Consider the following 17,779-nt stretch of genomic DNA (forward strand, 5'->3'; position numbering starts at 1 on the left):
TTGTTTAAATTTCTGCTCGATCTTGACAACGTATCGAGAGGCGACGCCAATCGAGGAGATGTGCAGGAAATCCATCTCATCCTTGATGTACTTGTGTAAATAGTCGCGGTACTTGAGTACTAGATGCCACTCAGAATCCTTGATACCCAACTTCGTGCGAAGGGTATGAAAATTATTTGTGAACTCTGGCACGTCTTAGTCCCTTCCCTGCCGCAACATGGTCCACTTTATGTATTTATCTTCATAGCTCCTGATAGGGTAATACTGCTCCTTGATGGCATCTTAGAAATAATTCCAAGTGGTTCGGCTGAAAACAGTCAGGGTTCCCCCTCATCCTTCTTCTCACAGTAGGTTTCCCACTAGTCGTTGATGTGGGGGGCGACTTTGAGGAGTGAAGAAGTAATTGTTTCCCGATTGGAAAAGTCATGAACCGAAAAAATATCCTTCCAATAGATTTAACCATTTATCTACAACATCTATATCTATCTGGCCTTCAAATATTGGGATGTCAAAGTTGACTTGTGCCTTAAATGGAGTGGCACCTCCATAGTGCTACTGGATGAAGATGCATTGCCTATGGGAAGTCGTCGAAGGATCTGGGCAAAAATATCCATCATCACGTTCCTCGATCGCTCGAGGGCTCCTCGAGCAATATTTTGAAAGGATCTCCTGCTCCCTCATCTTTCTTTCCTTACGCCAGGGGAGGCCGTCGGGGTGCGCGAGGCTAGTATTGCAAAGGTTCAACTAATTTGAGCCTTAACTCCTTATACGCTAACCTCATTGGGGAGATGCAGAGAAAAACAGAGAAAGAGTAGACTGCTCTAATATCGTTGATCCAGACTTATGTAGGAATGCAACCGAATATAGATATAAACAAAAACATAGAGATGTAGCAAAAATAAATCTTCATTTCATTAATATCAAAGAACTGAAAGATGCTTATAAGCAGAATGGAAATAAACTATCTTGGGCTATGGTAGCTTATCTTTGAGAAAAGATGTGGCAACTACATGCCTCTGAATTGTATTAAAATGAGGTTCAAGGGCCTTTTTGTTATTGAACACCAAGGGGAAACCTTAAACAACCAAAATCCTAAACCTAGGAGATGGAATGCCAAGAGTCTGTGGGCCTCGTTAGGGTTAGTTGGGCAACCAACTTCTCGGGGTCATAACTTGGTCATATAATCTCTGTTTGGCACGTACGATACCTCACTAGAAAGATCTATCCAAGTACTACAACATTTGTGGTAGATCCTTGCCTATGGCTATTGGCCTACTACAGACTCACAAAAACGTCGATTAGGGGGGTCAAAACAACTGCGGAAGTTCAGGACCTGAAAAACTACTAAAAGTAGTAAATTGTGCTATAATTAAGGAAACTGATGAAACTAACTAAAGGTCTAGGTGGAATAGGAGTTGGCCACCAATATCCACCTAGATTAATAACAAGGTCACACAATAGTGCAGAAGGTTAGGATTTTTCCATCCCCTTCGTTGATGGGTCACCCAAATACTCCACAAGGTCTTGGGTACAAATGTTAGAGATTTACTTCCAACTTAACCCAATGTTAGAAGCATATGCCAACAAATTCACCACCTTGCATTTGGAAGGAGAATCTCATGAATGGTGGTGCCGTGGATTAATCACCCTGTGACATTCCAACATTACTTCTTACATGTACTTCACACAAAGATTGATAGACCAATTTGACAGAAGGATCCAGAGATACGCTTCAGGGATATAGCACAAATCAAGTAGACTAGAACACTAAATTCCTACTTTTTAGATTTTCAATAACTGTTATGGTGACATACATATTTGAACAGAGTCTGGTCATGCTCTTCATAAAAGGTTTAGTCGAACCACTGCATGGTTGGGTCAAGGCCTTCAAACCCACCACCTTACAAGATGCCATCACTAGGACATGATACATGAAAGATGCAGTACCTAAAGCTAAATTTTCATTAAAACCACTCATCACCCAAAAGAACATAGATAAGAAGCCATTTCAGAGCGAGTGGGTTGAAAAGGAAAGGTTGGATGATGAGACCCAGAGAGCTTTGAGAAGGAAGATACTTCGGTTTAGTTGCAACGAACCCTGGGAACCAAGTCACATATTCTTGGCTAAGGGAAAAGTCCACTATATTGAGGTGATGTTAGACAACAATGATGAAAATCTACACTGCAAGCACCAAGCAATGAGCCTAGCAGTTCAAAGGGGGAGTAGTCCCATGAGGAAGCCAAAGGGGATGAGAGACCTTGTATGGGAATTAAGGGTGGTACTATCGCCACTCTTTCTGGAGTCCCTAGATACTACACCTTCAAGATAAGGGGGGTCATACAAGGACAATGAGTCACAACTTTGGTCAATGGTGAAGAAACTTACAACTTCCTCAATGTAGAAAAAAGAGGTCTTCCCTCACAATATTTTGAGGGTTTTAATGTTATAGTGGTTGATGGGTGCATCATGACATGCACACATAGGATTCCACACTTGAATGTGACACTAGGAAATTACACATTTTTTAATGACTTTTGTGTAATAGATCTTACAGACACCAATGTTGTATTGGGAGTACAATGGTTATACTTGTTGGGGAAGTTCTCGATGAACTACAAGTAATGGAGATGGAATGCAGGGCCTCAAATGACAAAAAGATAGTGTTGAGGGGTATGTCCAATGGGGGTCTTCAAACTATATCAAATAAGTGAATGGAGGCTATATTCAACATGGAGATATAGATTGTGCAACAAAATATCTAATTATGAGTCAGAAGTCATCATGTAACATCCAACAGTATCATTCAAATATTAAGTTATGGTTGAATAAGCATGACTAGGTTTTTGGAAAGATTCCCCTAGTGAGACCTCTTGACAGGGGTATTATAGAAAGGCTAGGAAAAGATGTTGTAGAGCTACAAAACTTGTCCTTTGAAGATAATGATATTAATGATCAAGTTAGTACTAGAATGGAGATGAAACTTTGCATTAAAGGTTTCAATTTTAGATAAAAACGCCTCATGAATGGACATTGGCAACAAGAGCTTCATGCAAATCTTATTCACTCACACACACACACACACACATACACATATTTATATTATTATTATTATTATTATTATTATTTATTTATTTTGCATATTTTGGCCATTTTCCAAATTGAAATCCCCGTAGAAGATGAAGAGACTCGTAAAATTAGTTGTGAAGTTGAGTCACTAGATGAAGCAACTTTTGTTGTAGCTACAAGGGAGCTTGGCTTTTAATTTTCAAATGCACATAGACAATGTTATGCCACATGAACGAGGTCCGACCTTTGGCTAGGTAGAGAGTGAGTACAAATTATTAAATGTATTGGAGTTTAATAGTGTTGGAAAAAGAATGTATGTGATAGTTAGGAATAGGAGGATTAGTTCTCTATTTTGAAAGGTTGTATATAATGATTTTTTTGAAATATTTTAAAAGAAACAATGAAGAAAGTTTGAGGAAGCCACAAGAACTCATATAAGTAAATATGTTGATGTCGGGTTAAGAACCTTGGCAATTGCATACTGTGAGCTTGATGTAGAGGAGTACAAAGTTTAGAATGACAAATTTATGGAGGGTATAAATACTGTAAGTGCAGACCGAGATGCAAAAGTGGATGTTGTCACAGAAAAAATTGAAAGGGAATTAATTCTTGTTAACGCAACTACAGTTGAGGACAAACTGCAAAAAGGGGGTTCCCTAGTACATTGATAAGCAAACACAAGCTGGTATTAAGATATGGGTTTTGACTAGAGATAAATTGGAAAGTGCCATCAATATTAGGTTTACACGCAGTTTCTAAGACAAGGAATGAAGCAAATACTAATCACATTGGATACACCTGAGATAAATTTAATAGAGGCACAAGCAGCTAAGGAAGTCATTTCCAAGTTCTCCATGGAAAGAGTATGAAAACAAATTAACGATGGAAAATGCAAGTGATTTTAGGAAGAGGAATGATGATTTGTTTTCTCTAATTACTGATTGGAATTCATTGCCATATGCATCAAAGAAATAAATTAAAGAGAAGTGTTTGAGTGTGACTATTGGTTGTGCATCAATTATTTGTTGTTGAGTCTCATCAAAACATAAAGCGCTTGTTACACGACTCGTTAAGGAAGGCATCGAGAAAACCACAATAGTAATTAGTGATGGGGCCAATGACGTAGGCATTCTTTAGGAGGCAAATATTGGAGTTGGTATCAGTGGTGTTGAAGGCATGTAGGCTATTATGGAAAGTGATTTTGTCATAGCTCAATTTTGTTTCCTTGAACAGTTGCTTCTTGTACATGGCCATTGGTGTTATCGACAAATAACAACTGATCTGTTATTGAATGTTAGTTTTGTTGTGCTAATTTCACTTTCAAATTTGTAAACAAATGTTTGTCCATTGTTTCCTGTGCATAGGTTTCCTTAGGTTGTTTGTGAATGTAAACATGTAAATTTGATCAAGTTTAATGTGACATTCATGAGCAAAATAACATGAAAAACAAGTGTTGAACAACAACAATGAAAAGTACAGCAAACCATCAACATGAACACTTAACACAGTGTTTTGATGAAGGAGTTCACCCCTCCTGGGCTACATCTCCTTGGTCCAACTTCCATGGCTTGGGCCTCTATATTAGCTCAATATGGAAAAAAATGTTGTTTACAATGCTCTACTGCTCCTGAAACTTGCTTCAATGTGTTTAGAATGTCCAAATTAGCTAGGAACACCTTTTCCTGAGCTCCATTTGGTCGAATTTTGCTCCAGTTATGACCAAAATTATTTTCTCCTAGAAAACCTCCTCCAAAACTGGAGGAACTCTAGTTAGCTCCGCTAAAATTGGTGGAATCTCCGAATTTATCGAATCCGCTAAACATGTCGCCAACTTAATCTGTAGTTAACTGGAGGATTAATTAAAGATAAGCGCGATTAGTTGGAGGTTAATTGTGGATTAGCACGCAAATACCGCGTGGTTAGCTAACTGTCAGCCTCTGGATGTGGGTAGTGGTCACATAATGCGATAACCGTGAACGGTTATGTCTACTGGCCGTTTGAATACATGTAACTGTTAGATGTATGGGGTGTCACATATCGTGGTAACTTAATGGTTTATGTCACGGTTAATGTTGGCCGCCTATTTGGATAACTGTTAGTTGTTACCGCCAGGGTGTTCACATGGGAGGGTTGGCCTGTGGGATGGCCCTCCTAACCCCCAGCTCCATACGGTTAATACAACAAATACAATCGGCAACCTTATACAGTTAAGAAACATTGTGCGGGTATAATGGTAAGACAAGGAGTTTTTTGGGGGCAGGTCCCGGGTTCGACCCCCCAACCTGCCATAAACTTTTGGTAGACTGTGCACCGAGCCAACCTTTGGGGAGGGACATGTGGCTTGGCTTGCCACTTGTCCCCTCCTCATTGGTCCTCCCTTAACCAATAGAAATGTGCCACATCACCAACCTAATAATCAACCACAATCTGACACTTGTCGAACTCTAATTGAGCGTTGACCAACCTTGACTTTGCACAGTCACCTGCCACGTCAACAGTACGGACTGCTGACTATGTAGTGACTGTACACATTTTTTTTTTAATTTCTTCTATTTGGAAAAGCGAACAAAACTCAATATCTTCCTCATACGAACTTGGTTTTCAGTGAAACGAGTTGTGATGGGATCGTTTCGCCAAGACGAACGTGGTCGTTCGGGTTTCGAGCCATTATGAGAACTTTGATTTTTGAGCTAAATACTGAGCACCTAATCAACAACTATGCATGTTACTTTTTCTACAAGAACATTACCCTTGGCTCTACCTTGTTTCATTTTGAATAATATGCTTCATTTTCTAGACATGTAGCATATAATGACTAGTACAAGTCACTTTTTGATCCAGGAAAATCCTTAATAGCTCAAAAATCAGAGTCTTAAAAACTTTGCGAAACCAAGACCAAGTCTAAGATCTCATCATAAGGAATTCAATGATGCAAATGACACCTCAATCCAACTTCATACGTGAAAGTTATGCTCAACCAAAGATGTGGTCAAACTTGGAAAAAAGGACAAACTAGTTATACTCCAACTAAATTTAGACCAATGCCAAAGTTGGCGGCCAACGAAATTTGGCGGTTTTGGGGCTAAAGTTGGCTAACCTTTAGTTAAAAGTAGTGAACCGCCACAGTTGGTGTAACAATTAAACTTGGCGGAGGCAGTGCTAAACTTAGCAACGATGTGGTGCATAGCGTGGCCAATCAACTAGCCTGATGGCCAACTAACGGCTTCAGGACATGTAGCATATAATGACTAGTACAAGTCACTTTTTGATCCGGAAAATCCTTAATAGCTCAAAAATCAGAGTCTTAAAAACTTTGCGAACCAAGACAAGTTTAAGACATAAGGAATTCAATGATGCAAATGACACCTCAATCCAACTTCATACGTGAAAGCTCAACCAAGATGTGGTCAAATGGCAAACTAGTACTCCAACTAAATTTAGACCAATGCCAAGTTGGCGGGCCACGAAATTTGGCGGTTTTGGGGCTAAAGTTGGCTAACCTTTAGTTAAAAGTAGTGAACCGCCACAGTTGGGTAACAATTAAACTTCGGAGGCAGTGCTAAACTTAGCAACGATTTGTGGCCCAATGGGGCATCCAATCAACTGAAGCCTGATGGCACCCAACTAACGGCTAGTTAGGCCATCAATGGACATTTGGTAGCATGGTGATTAGTTCACAATTTTTGGATATTTTAAAATATAATATATATCACGGACGATGCTATAATATATATATATATATATATATATATATATATATATATATATATATATATATATATATATATATATATATATATATATATATAGAGAGAGAGAGAGAGAGAGAGATATGGTTCAATGGATTATTAAACAATTTAAACCATTTTTTAAACAAAACTATATATAATGGCAGCAAGATTTGATATCGGGCCAACCACACAACAACTGGGCCATTTTCCAATAGAACACAAGGCAAAACTTTGGTAAGTCCACCACCTAAATGTATTTAACTCGCTCCTTCTCATTTGACTAGAGACATAACCGTGAGTAGAGGAGCACCAGAACCAGGGGATCGAACCATGACATGGCCACAAAACCAAGTTGCACAAAACCTCGAGTTTGTGGTTCCAAGGGAAATATTCACATGGCATATTTCCTAGAATATTCCCAATGAATTTGTTGTATGACCTAAAAGATTCTCTGAGGATCCATAATTGACCATGGAAAAATATAGTCAAGTTTATGCTCATTTTACTCATAATTTCACAAGGATTTCACTAGTGCAGTCATATTTGAGATTTGAGTTGCCGATTTTCAGGTCACTTACAGGATTGGAGGTATAATGATGTATTTTTCCATGTACTCATTTTCATTTTTGTTGAGATGGATGAAGAGGCATCCCCACTATTGAAGCAGGCCCAGAGGCGTAGTCCACATCAGATGAACTCCATTATCCAACATTGGGTGCATTGTCTTTATGGTCTCCTTTTATGTTGCTTCTTCTTTAAGTGTTTGCATGTATGGTTTTTACATGCTCTTTCATGCAATTCTAAAAACATCATTGAAGAAAAGAGCCCAAATCACTTTTCAATGTCTTTTTTACTTCACTTCCAATTATTTTATTGGGAGTTTCTGAGCAAGATATATCTGCACGCTTATACTTAAAATTTCCACTTCTATATCAAGAAGGACTACAAAATATCCTCTTATGTTGGGCTCAAGTTTTTGGCGGTATGTTTAATAGGATTTGTAGTTCTACAATTATTTTCTTTTTCTCTACATGCATCTTAAGCATCAAGCATTTCAACATGGTGGTCAAGTTTTATGTATGGAAATCTTCGGAACAACCATGTATACTTGCATTGTCTAGACAATAATAGCCATCAATGATTTCACATGGGAAGGGGAAAAATCTTGCAACACCCAAATCTGCAATTGCTCGAGGACAAACAATGGCGGGAAGGGAGGACTGTAATGTCCTCTTAAAATTAATTGCCCAAGCAGGGACATAGTAGCCTATTTAACCCTGTAGGCTATAATCTTTCAAATAGGGGGAAATTATTATTTAATGTTACTTAGGTAACATTAATAATAAAAGTTAAATTTGGGGTAAATGGAGGGAAACTTGCTAGTCACTCAAAGTTGAATTTAAGAGGGAAAATCCCCAAATAGAATCTATAAAAGGAATGAAGGAGAGCCATTATGATCATCATGGAATGTTATTTCTCTTGATTTTGGGTTGAGGCCTTGGCGAGTTTTAAGACCCTTTTCTTTCATTGGTTTCAGTGGTGAAATATTCCACCTTAGCCAATCCTTCTATCTTTCTTGCTATAAAACTGAATTCTAGCTAGAGGATTATCTTTCTGAGGTAGTGAACCATCTTTTTTGAGGCAAGCAAGGGTTGAAATATTGGTTTCTAAGGAAATGAGGCTAGAATCAATCCTTTTGAGGTAGTAAATCACCTTTCCAAGTAAAGTGAGGACTAAAATCTTAGTCTTTGTTGTAGTGAGGATTGTAATTAGTCCTCCTGAGGTAGCGAACTAGCTTTCTAAGGCTACAGAGGGCCAAGAGGCCACTTGTTTGAGGCAACAAGTGACTTAAATACTAGTAAATTATTCTCTTGTGGTAGTGGAAGGTTAAGGCCTAACCTTTTGAGATAATGGAGGGCCAAGAAGCCATTTCCTGAGACAATGAGTGACCTAAAGGCTGAAAAATATATTCTTGTGGCAATGGAAGGCTGAGGCCTAATTCCCTAAGGGAGTGGAGGACCAAGAAGCCATTTTTTGAGGCAACGAATGGTCTAATGAGTTACGATCAAGAGGAAGAAAGGATTAATAAGGGTTCAAAGTAGCAATGAAGCCTATTGGTGTGATTTTGTAGCAATAAAGAGACAAATACAATTTGTAAGCCTAGAAATCGTGTTTGATTTGATATTCTTGTTGTGATATTGTTGATTGTTGTGAGTATATTATTTAACTAATGAATTGATCCTACTTTATAATGGGTGCTCATGGAATCAATAGTTGATTAAGTTATTAACTATACTACTTGTGCATTCATTATAAGGCATCATTGTTTCATACAATGATAAACACTGTAATACTGTTATGAAATGCGATTCTTTCATGTGTTTTTGAAAACCCTAACCCAACACTGCATCCCAAAGGTAATCTTCCCAAGAGGGAAATTACATCTAGTTTCAAAATGTAATTAAAGTACAACCAAGATTTCTCCATACATATCAAAAAATAGAAGTCACAATCAACTAAAGAAATAGTGAAATAAAGAACATCACAAAGATGCTCAATGAAACTGGAAACATCAAGTGATAGGTCATGTGGAACTTGACACCTTGATTAGGGCTGGAACAATAGGATTGTCTAGAGGCATGGGTCATTTGCCAAGAGCAAGGACAACTTCGATGTGGGCAAGTCTATTATCCATGTCTCTGTGCTCCATTTGAATTCCATCTAGCCATAAAAGGATCTGCTATTTGGCTTCATTCCTCTCGAGGAGGACTTTTCCCTGTAAGGTTTAGATGTGCCAATACATATTGATAGTGTACAAATATTGATTATGCCTTCCTCTAGTGCGTTTGGTATTTGACACCTAGTCAAAAATAGAAGCAAAAACTTTTGAGTTTGAATGCCCTTCCCTATTAATCACGACAACCTCTTTTTCCAATATGATTTCTTCTTAAATCTGGTTGGCAGTGGGGGTTTTAAGATGGTATAACTAGGAAAAATATTGGGCACAAGTATGAGCTTTGGAACCCCCTTGAGCTCCTCTACTACTTGAGGCACAGTGAAAATGTGCTCGCTGATGAGGCATGAAGGAGAAAGTTGGAGGGGCTAAGGGAGAAGTGTGGGGAGAAGAATCCAACAAAGAAAGAGATACAAAGTGGGCTTGAAGTGACAATTTTGAGGGGATTAAAAGGGTGATGGGATCAAAACCAGGAGGGAGGGAACAGAAGACGAGAGGACCAAACTTCATGGGAGGAGAGAAGGGCTTCACAATTAAGAAGAGGGTGTACATGCAAGTAGGAGAAGTAAAGACTACAATAATGTTAAGAGGCCCCCTCATAAAGTAAGAAACAAAGAGCCACCATGATCGATATTCCGAGAAGGAAAAAAGGGAGATAATCCCCTCCAATAGAGAAAAAGTTAGAATATTGAAAATAGAAAGAGTCCCTTGCGAAGAAAGACTGAGCAACGAAATGGGGTGTCTCTCTTTTGTTGTCAACCCCAACCTAGGGCTAACCTTCCATTGAGCAAGTGAGAGACCAAACTAAGGAAATCCCAAGCGTATCAATGGCAAAGAAGGCTAGACTAGGAGGGCTTGGTCCTTCCCCTAACGGAAAAATAACACTGTTAGGAAAGGCGGCAGATACACCAAAGTGAAGAGCCTAACTCCATGTGCGAAAACAATGAGAAAAGGGGCAACAACACGATGTTTCTATAACTTGGGTGGAGATCCGACCACCAAAACTCATGATTTTCCACTACAAATTTGCTTTGAGAGAACCATTGAACTAGGTTATTTCACAACATTTAATACATTTGCATGCGAGCTCGTTGGTGAACTAAGTGTGGTAAGCGCTCCCACATCAAACATTTCGGGGGAGGGTGGTAGCCACACCTCCCTCATCAATTGCATGAGGTGATGGCAGGGAACCATCGCCTCCTTCCTCTCTAACATGTCCGTCCACCCCCTACAAATAATGAAAATAAGCATTTAGAAATCATAAAGAAATATTAAATATGCAAAAATGTATTTTTTTGTTATTTAAATCATAAGTTTTCATAATTAAGTATTGAATTTTCTCTTTTAATAGTTTGAAGGACGATTAGGAGATGGAGCTCTGGTCCACTCCTCTATGGCTAGGGTTTCCTTAACTGCTTACGTCTCTACCAAGCCCCCTGTTAGTCGATTTTGTGTAACCATCTCTTGATCCTAGGGGGAAAGCTTGATTGGTAGTTGGTCGACAACCATAAAGCTATTCAACACTTGTTTTTGGAAGCTGAGGAAAAGTCATCGTTGCCTCACTTTGCTTGTAAGATTTGAGCTTGTTTCAGTGCCTCGTCGTTCATTGCTCATGCTCATGGTTTGGCTTGTGGGCTTATTTGCTAGCGACCATTGTGTAGGTTCTAAGATTGTTTTGTTGGTTGTGTGCATTAATGTAGGCAGAATGAGTGCCCCAAATAAATTTGTGAAGAAGGAAAAATCAAACCCTTCTTTGGATCTGGGGTTTTCCTCCTCAATGAAAAAGAATGTGGTGCTCTTAAAGGGAAAAGGGTTGATGGGAAAGTTCAATAGTCTGTGGTCAAGTTATGAAGTTGTACCCAAAACATTTTATATTTTGGAAATGGATATTATGCATTTCTCTTTGAAAATCAGGAAGATAGAGACTAGATCTATAGGTTGGGTCCCTATTTCATGGGCACTAGAGGTTTGTTTCTTACTCATTGGTCTCTAGAATTTAATCCCGTGATGGAAATCTCATTTGCACCTGTGTGAATTAGATTGCATTTTATCCCTCTTCTTGGGGTGAAGGCATTTTTAAGGCAATTGGAGATAAACTAGGCAAATTTATTTCTTGTGATCTGGAACAAGGGAACAAATTTTCATGTCCCCAAATTTTTGTTGAAATGGATTTCTCAAAAGGCCTATCTGAGGAGATTCAACTAAATCTAGATGGCTAGTCTCATATTTAGGTTTTTGATTACGGACAAGTTCCTTTTAACTGTAGTTTATGCCATGAGTATGAAAACTTTGTGAAAAAATTGTCCAAAACCTCCAGCTTCTAGAAGCTCTACAAAGCTTCCTATTAATGGAGAGCTAGGAGAAACTACGTAAGGATTCATTCTCATTAAAAGAAAACATAAGAAGCATGAAAGCAAAAAGAAATAAACAAGTAAGGTTGAATATAAGCATTAACTCACTTCCACAAATATATTTGAATTCCTGAATGCTTCAGAGGAAGAAGGTGAGAATCTTGAGGTCCAAGCAAGTCAACCAAACAATCCTATTCCAAAGGCCCCTCCTGATTTGATTGACGAAAAAGAACTAGATCAGGACCCTGCAAGGAAAACTCTTGTGGTGGGAAATCTTTCCCCAAAGATACCTCCTATATTAAAAGATGAAGAAGTTGGTAAGGTGGCTGAGAAGAAGTCATCTTCTCCCCCATCCCTTTCAAATGTTCTTAAAAAGTAACGTCCCTCCCCCCTAGTAACAAGAAGCAAGAAAGATCATTGTTGAAAGAACTCTGGTCTTGATTCCCACAGGTCAAGTAGTGAGCCATCATCTAGTGATTTATAAAAATGTTCTATCTTTCCATTTTCTTATGCAACAATTTGTTAAAATGTACTCCTTCTCTCATGAAGCAGTAGGTGTAAAAAATAGAAGATTTAGTTTTAGAACTTTGCCCTCCTTGCTCTTATTGGGAGGAGGCTGGTTTCTTAGTTTTTTTTGTAAATGTGACTTTAGTCAAAGCTAGTCAAAGGGGCTCACAAGAAGGTGAACATATTGTAACTCATTTCCCGTGTAACTACTTTGTCTAGGCACTGATTTTAATATAAATGCTTCTCATTTTTGTTAATTTTTTTTTTTTTGTTATTATTATTATTATTAAAAAGGAGAAATTATTTTTTCTGAAAGTTATTGGCCTAATCTTTATTTATACAATATCAAGATGTAAAAAAATAACAAGATTATCATGTATAAGTTTGAAAAACTTATTCTCTTACTTCCCAATGAAATGAAAAAGATAAAATCACATTTGAAAATTGAAAGATAGTTTCAACTTACTAATATGCATTAGATACTTAACCATTTGATACCTAATATCCGAACTCTCGAAAGACACTTTCAACTACTTATTAATATCCATTAGATACCTCGTATCTTATCTTTGGAAGATGGAAAGACAATTTTAACTACTTGCTAATATTCATTAGATCTTTAATATCTCATCTTATCATAATTACAAATATATATTTTAGTATATTTAACTCTAGTGACTCACTACGGAACAGGGTATCTTTGGTAGCTGAAGATGAGTTTGTCAGATTTATGTGGATTCAGATTAGCGTCAGAGTCTCTCCTCCAAGGAGTATCTACATTGTAATTTGTTACTTCCCCCCCAACCTCTTCACCATTTGCCATCCATAATGGCTCAAATGGGGACCCCTTTATAGAATTGTACACCGACATCACCAAATACTCCACTAGTGGGGAAGTCATCCTCCCAGGCGACTTCAATGCTCGTACTAGAGATTTCCAGATTCCTCTCCACGATCGATCAGAGGACGTGTTTTGTACCTAGGGGATAGATCCAGATTTAATAGGGCTTCTGGTAAACATCTATTGCAGTTGGGGGAATCCCACGAGTTGTTGATTCTAAATGGTCTCCCCTGTTTCCCAGACTCTCGATTTTTCACATGCGAGCCATATGGCAGGGGTATGAGTGTTTTGATTATGTCCTTGCTAGCCAGAACTTGTTCCATTTTATTCACCATTTCTTGGTCTCCTCCATACCCCTTGCTGATCATGCACTTCTTTCCTTCTCTCTTCGATTTGACACTCCCCTTCCACCCCATCCTTCCCCTCGGGGCCCACCTAAACCACCTTTCGATTTGACTGACATCTTCTCCTCTATCCTACGCAAGATGCTCCCATTGGAGACCCAATTCTCCTTGCTTGATTATACTTCCACTAAATACACTTGTCTTTCATCTGCCATTTCGGAAGCAACACTCAAATCCTTCCCCCACTCCACTCGTTCCACTCCATCTCCCCTGAAGTAGGATCTTGACCCATGAACAAATGGTATGATGACGAATGCAAGACTCTACATCGAGAACTTCAATATGATTTCAGCCACTCTCAACCCTTCTACTCTGACCTCAAAGCTTCTTATCGTTGTCTCCTCTGTCGCCAAAAAAATGAATCTTTGTCTCTCATGGAAGATGAGAACTTTTTGCTCTCCTTTCCCACTTCCCTAAATGATTATGGCATGCCATCCTTCCCCGAAGCTCCCCTCTTCCATCTGACCTCAACCCTACATCCATGTTCTCTCACACTTCCAACTTTTATAATATTCCCGGGCAGGCCCAAATTCATGTTACCTCCCCACACTCTTCCTGTTACCTATTCTCAAACAGAGATATTAGAGAGGTCATTTGGGTGATGAACAATAGCAAAGTAGTGATGAGGAAGGCTACCAAGCAGATTTCTTTAAGCACAATTTTTGTGCTTTGGTTAGCTACTTGGTTGATCTCTTCAACCATGTAGTCTGTGAAGGTTTTCCACCGACATGGTCACACCACATCATCAATCCAATCCACAAATCAAGGTCCAACTCAAATCCCAATAACTGCAGAACGATCATAGAGGGCCACACATTCTCAAAGTTATATGCTACTGTTCTACATAGGAATCTCTCTAGTGACCTTGAGTAAAGACAACTCGGAACTAAGCGATAGGCATGTTTTCAACCGACTCATTAGACCATTGACCACATATTCACCCTTGCACCATGATTAAGGAGGCACGAAACCACTCTTCGAAAGTATACTATTGCTTCATAGATTTTCAGAAAGTTTTTGACTCTGTTCCGAGGGAAGCCTTACTCCAGAGACTCAGAGATATTGGCATCTCTGCGACCCTATTGAAAACTATTATGCACCTATATGGGTTTGTCCTTGGTCGTCTTTGCGCGACTCATGGGATGTTTGATTTCATTTGAAGCACAAATGGGGTTAAACATGGTTGTCCATTGTCCCCTACCTTGTTTGGGATCTATATTGGTGAGTTGGAGGCATTTCTACACGAGCATATCCAGGACACCGATGGCTGGCTTCTTCACCAGGTTCTGATATCTATTCTACTCTTTGCTGACAACGTGGTCCTCCTCATCCCCAGAAGGGTTACAGAGGCAGTTGGATGCCTTAGCTTTGTTTTGTTATCTTTGACAGTTGACGGTCAACTTGGGTAAAACCAAGATTATGATCTTCAATGGGGTGAAGAAAACCTCAAACCTTCATTTCCTATTTAGAGGGGAGGAGATTGAGATCACCAACACATATACTTACTTGGGGGTGTAGTTCTCAGGTCCCCGCTTCAATTGCGACCAACACTTCAACCTCATATCAAAAAAGGATATGGATCCTTATCCCTTCTCGAGAGACAGTGCTTTCAACATCACTTCCAGGACATCTCATCCAAGATGGGCCTCAGGGACACCTTGATCTGTCCCACTGTTCTATATGGCTTAGAGATTTGGAGACTGTATTTACTTGATTTAGATTGGGCTTCAGCTGAGAGAGTCCAGATTCTTCTTCTTCATCACATCAATAAGGGCAAACAAACAATACTGTAGCACATCATCTTGCAGAGTTTGGAGCTCAACCCTTTCGGCTTGAGACCATATTCATATTGGTTTCATTCTTGCATCATGTTCGGGGCTTTGCAGACTCGATAAAGAGTAGGGACTGATATCCTTACTTGGCATATTGCTCCTCTAAGACTATTGCCCGTTCTACTCCCTCGGGGTGGGCCAGATGTTGGTTTACAGGGGTTTCAGATCTCTTAGGGTCAGTGAGCATTCAGTTGGATCATCTCCCTCCTTTCCGATATTCCTTAGATGCTCCTGCTCAACTGTTACCTACTAGATAGGAGCTAAACAAGATCATCAGGGAGGACATCTACAGGTAGTTCATCTAGGTCACATGGGTCAATCCTCTAGGAGGGTTGCACCCAAAGATGGCCTTCTACATTGAGCACTTCTTGGAGTTGAGAGACAGGCTCATTGTTCGACCCTAGTATACATTTCACCACTGGATGCATGCTCTTCGCATTCCTCTAGGCCAGTTCAGAGTAGGTTCTCATAGACTTCAGGTAGAGACGAACCACTAGGTTGATAGACTAGACAAAATCTGCCAGGTATGTCATTTACAGGAAGTGGAGACCGAGGTGCACTTCATTTTTGGATGCCCTGTCTACTACGAAATCAGAGGAAGGTTCCATTACTTGTTCATAGATTCTTAGTCCTTAGCCGACTTTTTCAGGTATCCCGATCAGAGATGTTTGGCCCTATACATGTAGGAGGATCTTAGGTTCTGAGCGCATATTCTTCAGCCTCCGATCAAACCCGACCCCACATAGAGGATCATAACATTTTCCAGGGTACTACCTTCAAACAGGGGCACCAAGAGACTGATTGATACCAATACATATCCAAACTCTAGATCAGTGAGGATCCGTGGGACCTCACCCCACCACACGAGATCTCAACAGCAGATCCATCTCAGATCCGTTCCTAGGAGACAGACTAGGTCCTCTAGACCTCAGCAATGTGCGAACTCCCCTAGGCAGCGATTTAGTAGATAGTCGACACTTTCCACCGGCTCTTAATTAGACCAACAAACTTTGTTAAGTTTCTTCAGTGTTCTTCATTCAGCCTCGGATGGGTCTGATCCTCAGACCTATTAGTTGTTGGATCTTCTCCGCGAGGGCCAGATATTGATTTACTTCATGCATTGTATCCTTTTTTTTAGGAGACCGTTTGGTTCTCATGCTTTGTATGGACATCATTGTACTCAACAATCCCTTTGACCTACTTTATGGTCATTAGTTGGACATAAATATAATTAGCTTATCTTATCTTATCTATAAACTTGGATATAGTTAATTTTTAATATTATATTAGAATTTAGTTATCTCTTCATAAAATTTACACCTATGTAAAACTAGCGTAGCCATATAAATTAAATGGCTACTAAACATTTATAGACATAAATCCATAGTAGACATTAAGCTACTTACTTGATAATATATCTCACCTTGTTAAAATTAAGAAAAAATCATAAAGATTAACTAAATTATAATTTTATTTTGAACTATTTATTATTATTAATTATTATAAAAAGAATGAATAAATGAGTTAAACATATATATTTAATAAGAAAAACATAAGAAAGCAACAACAAAACAACAAGAGTTCAATGTCACAAACAAAAATATGGAAATCCATTATGACAAGTGTGAAGATGACATTTTTCCAATTTAATTGAAAAGCCAAAAAAGACATAAGTATGATTGAGCTAATTCTCAATTCTTTATCTAATTATACTAGAGGTGTCCCCTATTGAGCATTTGCAGATTAATCTTTATTTTAATTTAAATCTTATATTATTTCATAAATGGAAGGTGTTGACATATTCTACTTGTCTCCTTTACTTCAACCAATGGAATTTCAAATATTAACTACATTGCATCTCTAAACCTAGTTGCTTCTTCTTCTTCTTCTTCTTTTTTTTTTAAATGGGGGGGGGGGGGTAAATCGGGTAAATCCCTTTAAAGAAGCATTATATTAACCCTAGAAACAATATTTTTACAATAGTCCAATGTTTACAATAGCTGCGTAAATAGACGACAACACATCATGTAGTCCGTGGGACGAACCCGGGTGGGGAGGCTAATAACTTGCCGTCTAAACCTAGCTTTACTTTTCATTTTACCATATATATATATATATACATATATATATATATACCTTTTCATATTTACCATATATATATATATATACATATATACATATATATATATATATACATATATATATATATACATATATAGATATATAGATATAGATATATAATGATGGTGAATCAGTGACACATTGGAGTAATGGTGAATGACGAAGGCTTAGGATTGATGAAATCTTCCCCT

General features: G+C 38.7%; 1 pseudogene; it reads left to right on the plus strand.

Annotated features, from left to right (window-relative positions):
* The first annotated feature begins 3,949 nt into the window (after window positions 1-3,949).
* LOC149203959 (putative phospholipid-transporting ATPase 9) lies at window positions 3,950-7,919 on the plus strand (annotated as a pseudogene).
* The last annotated feature ends 9,860 nt before the right edge of the window (window positions 7,920-17,779 follow it).

Source organism: Pinus tabuliformis, chromosome 2_1 (genome assembly GCF_031772625.1).
Source record: "Pinus tabuliformis cultivar Carrire ecotype Pingquan chromosome 2_1, CPIR1, whole genome shotgun sequence".
NCBI lineage: Eukaryota > Viridiplantae > Streptophyta > Pinopsida > Pinales > Pinaceae > Pinus > Pinus tabuliformis.